The sequence below is a fragment of the Gossypium hirsutum genome, chromosome A11, assembly GCF_007990345.1.
Source record: "Gossypium hirsutum isolate 1008001.06 chromosome A11, Gossypium_hirsutum_v2.1, whole genome shotgun sequence".
NCBI lineage: Eukaryota > Viridiplantae > Streptophyta > Magnoliopsida > Malvales > Malvaceae > Gossypium > Gossypium hirsutum.
In genome coordinates, this window is record NC_053434.1 from 97,365,548 (window position 1) to 97,371,537 (window position 5,990).

Here is a 5,990-nt window from a genome sequence, read left to right on the forward strand (position 1 = left end):
GTTACCAAGGAGAAAAACGAGGAGATGAGGAGTGAAGAAGAGTGGAGCCGAAATGGGAATTTGGGCATGGGAAATTCAGCTATAGAGGCTATATATAGTTGCCGAATGTGAGGTTGCCAGGCAAATTGATAAACTGTAATTTATTCATATTTTTATCCCATACTTAACACGTTTAATGACGATTTCTCCTTAGATTTTCTGAATTCGATGCTCCTAATACTGTAATTTCATGTTTTATACTTAGGTTGTAACACCCCGAACCCGAGGCCGTCGCCGGAGTCGAACACGAGGTGTTAACAGACTTCAAACCACTTAAAAAAATTTCCCAGACAAGCTACCAGTCTGCGTACTAGTCGCTTAAAAAAATCATATCTCGAGTTCTGAAACTCAAAATCCAGTTCTGTAAATTTTCCCTGACACTAGACTCATATTCCCATCTACATATTTTTTTCTAGAATTTTTGGTCGGGCCAATTAGTACAGTATATTAGTCAAAGTCTCCCATGTTACAGGGATCGACTACACTGACCTTTGTGCATTACGACTTGGATATCTCCCTGCACAGAGCTTCAATACTGATACCGTTTGTTTCTATAGAAACTAGACTCGGAGAGAAATCTATACATATATGGAATGACTCCTAATTATCTCTGGTTAATTTATAATGAATTTCCAAAGTCGGAACAGGGAATCCAGAAACCATTCTGGCCCTGTCTCACGAGAACCTAAATATCTCTTAACATACTGTCCATATGATCGTTTTGTTACTTTCCTATGAAAATAGATTCATCAAGGTTCGTTTACATAATTTATTCATTATTTAATTCCAAACCTACTATTTTTAGTGATTTTCCCAAATCTACATCACTGCTGCTGCCAGCATCTGCCTTTAAGGTAGACTTTACCTATTTCATAGTTTCCATGATTCAACTAGCCCTTTTAGCATAAATAGCACAAATTATGATAGTGATTAACCATTCCATACCAAATGATTATAACATTATGCTCAAACATATATAAGTCATTTTCGCATGGCTATATACATTAACCAAAATATTCTTCCGCCACTAGTCTATTTTATACATGCCATAAGACAATCCGAAACGTAGTAGTACCAAACAGTGGATAGTGATAGTGTGACTAGTTGCTGACGATCCCCGAGCCTGTAGCTTCGCAATGAGATCTATAAAACAGAGGAAACAGAGTAAACGGAGTAAGCATTACAATGCTTAGTAAGTTTTAAGCAGTGTCAACAGATAACAATCAAATTATAACATAGTTGTTCGTATTTTTATTTCACTCTTCCTTCGGGCATACCATCCCTTTACCGAATATGCACATCTCATCATATACAATAAGCAGATAAACTTTCACATAAAAGTGAGCTCATGTGACATAGATATATCGTATGATTTCACATCACCTCTCACACTGATCCGATGTCACATAATCATAGGAATAGTCTCATAGATTGCTCTCGTATGCATCACATAACTACCTTATGATTTAGTGCAAATCAAGCTCACATATAAACTTGGAGTACATACCTGTTTAACCTTTCGCATTGAATATATTTATAAGCAATTCTTATTACGAAGTCTTACCCGGACATAATCTCCACACAAAGTTATCGGGTCTTACCCGGACAAAATCCCCACACGTAGTCATCGGGTCTTTAGAGCTCGGATATAGTACAAGCACGAAGCTTAAGGACATTAATCAGTGATAATATTCTCGCATAAAGCCTGCGGGGTTTTAACCCGGATATAGTAATGACACAAATGCCCTTCGGGACTTATCACATTTATGCACTTTCACATCCATCACGTTGGCCACTCGGCCCTGTCACATATATACACTTTCACATTCACATATCGGCCATTAGGCCTTATCACATATATACACTTTCACATTCATCACATCGGCCATTAGGCCTTATTACATATATACACTTTCACATTCATCACATCGGCTATTAGGCCTTATCACATATATACACTTTCACATTCATCACATCGGCTATTAGGCCTTATCACATATATACACTTTCACATTCATCACATCGGCTATTAGGCCTTATCACACATATACACTTTCACATTCATCACATCGGCCATTTGGCCTTATCACACATATACACTTTCACATTCATCACATCGACCATTTGGCCTTATCACACATATACACTTTCACATTCATCACATCGGCCATTAGGCCTTATCACACATATACACTTTCACATTCATCACATCGGCCATTAGGCCTTATCACACATATACACTTTCACATTCATCACATCGGCCATTAGGCCTTACTATCATTTCATATTCGAATACTCATAACTTACAATATCACGATTTAGAATTCAAGTATGGGTTTAATCAATAGCTTATGAGCAACTAAAACAAGTTTATCAAGGTTCACAACATAATCTCAAATTCAGCACAAGCTGTTTTTCCTGAGCAATAGTCACTAAATTATTTATAACTGGAGCTACAAAACTCCAAATCACTTTCCGTTAATTTTTCCTGAATATAGACTCGTATATCTTCCATCCATAAAATTTCCAGAATTTTAGGTTTGGCCAATCAATACCAGATTTTTCTTAAAGTTTCCCCTGTTTCACTGTTTGACTAATCTGACCACTCTTCACTAAGAATCAAATTTCTCATTTTATAGAATTCAAAATGTGTTGTATTTGATATTTGAAACTAGACTCATTAAGGAGTCTAAGCATATAAATTTTATCTTATAACCATTTTTGTACAATTTATAATGATTTTCTAAAAACCGAACAGGGGATTTCGGAGTCATTCTGACACCGTCTCACACAACTTTAAATATCTCATTATCGGAAATTCCTTTGCTTACACGGTTTCTTTTATAAGAAACTAGACTCATTAAGCTTTAATTTCATGTCTCATTCAGCCTCTAATTCAAATCCATAAATTTATGGTGATTTTCTAAAGTCACGTTACTGCTGCTGTCCTAAGCAGACTATTTCAAATTACCCTTGAATTCCCAAGCTCAAACACTTAAGAACTTACCATTTGAGCTTAGAACATATCATGGCCACATCATATCTTATTAGATCAACTCATCATGTCCTATTATAATTGAATTTACTCAACGTTTAATCGCTTAAAACTTACCTCGGATGTGGTCGAACAATTTCGGCGGCTATTCGATGACCTTCGATTTTCCCTTGTTGGACGCCTCTCCTTTAGAGTCTTGAGCTTAAACAAATAAATTAACTCATTTAACCGCTTTGCTACATATATTGGTATCCACATTTTAATGATTTTATGACATACGAAACGACATGGTAAAATTTTCATCTTGCTACTTTATGTTCTTAGCTATTCGGCTAATAACCTCATGCAATTACCATACTATCAATAATCTAATCACACATGCATATGCATACTTGGACATTCGGTAATCACCTTTGCTAATTTTAAACTCAACATCACATAAGCTCCCAAGTGATGGCCGAATGCTTCATTTGTTACCCAACTAACCATTCAACAACCTCAACCTCATTACCACCCTTTTATGCCTAATTATCTAAGTCAAGATAAGATCATCAACATGCCTAACTATAGCCGAATGTGCAACATTAATCTATCATTTCCATTTCATTTAACACTTAACATTTACCACATATCGATTCACCAAACTCTCCATCTATTCATGCTCTCATATTCGGTCACCCATACCCATACTAACCGTATAACTAATTAATCCTAGGGTTAAACACAAGTGCAATATTGAAGCACCATGGCCGAACCTTCATGAAGTTGCTAAGACCCCTCATTTCTACTCCTCACACACTCTCACATCCAAATCTTTTTATTAAACACTCAAGCTCATTCATCTTCATGCCTCATCACCACAACATCAAAACACCAACCAAGAAAGACAACACCCATGGCCGAATATCATCTCCATCACATAGCAAGATTTAGACCATGGGCTAGGTAGAACTCAAACTAACAACTAAAACATGCATGCATCTCATGGAACATCATCAAACATACCTTAGCCTAGTTACATGCATGGCCGAATCTCTTCAACCTTTCTTCTTCCTTCCTCCTTCAAATTTTCGGCCAAGGTGTTAAAGGATGAACACCCTTTCTTTTTTTTTCTTTTCTTTGTCTAGTTACGGCAAAATGGAAGGGGGGGATGGATGAGACAACTTTGTTTTCATCACCCCTCCCTTTTCATTACTTAATTTCTAACCCTTTATTTATTATTTCTAACATAACACACTAAGCCAACATGTTCCCAACATGTTTCCACCCATAGCATGGCCGACTACTAGCTCAAATTTTGGGTAATTTGACATGCAAACCCATAATTTTCATAACATGCATTAATAGGCCACTTCACATTTGCCTAGCACATTTCTAAATTTTCTCACATAAGTCCTATTTAATAAAATTCACTTACAATTAACAAAATTCAAACATGAAATTTTCACACATGCATATATACATATAATAAGCATCAAATATGACAGCTAATTATTTTTATGACTCGGTTTAGCGGTCCCGAAACCACTTCCCGACTAGGGTCAATTTTGGGCTGTCACATAGGTGAGCATAGGAGAGTAGAAGGACCGAGAAACGAGCCAAAAAAGTGGGAAATCAGCACGGCCTAGAGTTCCTTACTCGGGTAGATCACACGTCTGTGTAGGTTTAACAGGCTCTAACACAACTTAGACCTCTTCACACGGGTCGACTACACGGCCGTGTCAATTTGGCAGAATCGAAGCACGACTTACATAGGTAGACCACACGCCCGTGCCTATCTAACAGCCTTGACCATGGCTTGAAGCAATCGCACATGAGTGTGGCACACGGGTGTGGCACACGGGTGTGTCCCTGTCGAGCCCAAGTATAGTTTTATTCAGAAAAGGCCATTCTTGAGTGCTCTTAGGCATTCTAAAGCCTACTTTAACACCTGAGGAGGCACTTAGAATAGGGATGAAGAGTAGAAAGCAAGGAATTACTCGAAGAAAGCTGATTGATTCATCTCAGAAGCCGGATTCACCTTCAAGACTGAAGATCTCCCCTCAATTTCCCTTCAGGAGTTTTGGGTTTTCTTTATGTTTTGTATTCATTATTCTTCTAAGATGTTTTCCTTCACAATTATGAACTACACCCCCTAAATACCTAAGGGGAATGAAACCTAAGATGGATCTTGTTATTATTATCTGAATTGTATGATAAATATTTGACTTGTTCTTACTTATGTGTGCTTAATTCTTGTTTTAATAGTCCAAGATATTGATTCAAGTTAATGCACTTATTCAGAGGAGCAAAAGTCCCTATTTAAGAGTAAATTTGTCATAATTAAGCGGAGTTGATTGCGCGCCTAGAGATAGGGTGACAAGATTTTGCCAGATTAGGGTGAAACCTAATAAAGGAATCCATAGATCGAGTTAATGCAACTCTAGGGTGTTAATTAGAAAGAGATTTCAATTAATGAACCTACGGTTAGACGTTGTTAGTCTCGAGAGAGATAATAATATAGCTTAGGGATTTCTACGGATCAAGTCAAATGAATAAATCGTCCTATTCAGAGTCGAATAACAAGTGAAGTCTAGGTGGATTTTTCCTTGGGTATTGTCTTAATCAATCGAATATTCTAAACGTATTTTCCAAAATTGTCTTTCTATGACTTCTTAGTTTAGTAATTAATTTAGATAACCAAACCTCTTAATTTTTAGGCTAGACAATAAAAAGTAAATACTAGTACTCGTCCTTTGGGTCGATAATCCAGTCTTGCTAAACTATACTACTGTTCGATAGGTACACTTGCCTTAATCGTGATAATAGTTAGTCTTAAGAACGATTCATTTATAAATTTTTAAAACCTGTTGCAATTATTAAGTACACACCAAGTTTTTGGCGCCGTTGCCGGGGAACTAAGATATTAGGAACACTCAATTTTTATTACTTTAGCCATTTTACTTTTATTGCAATT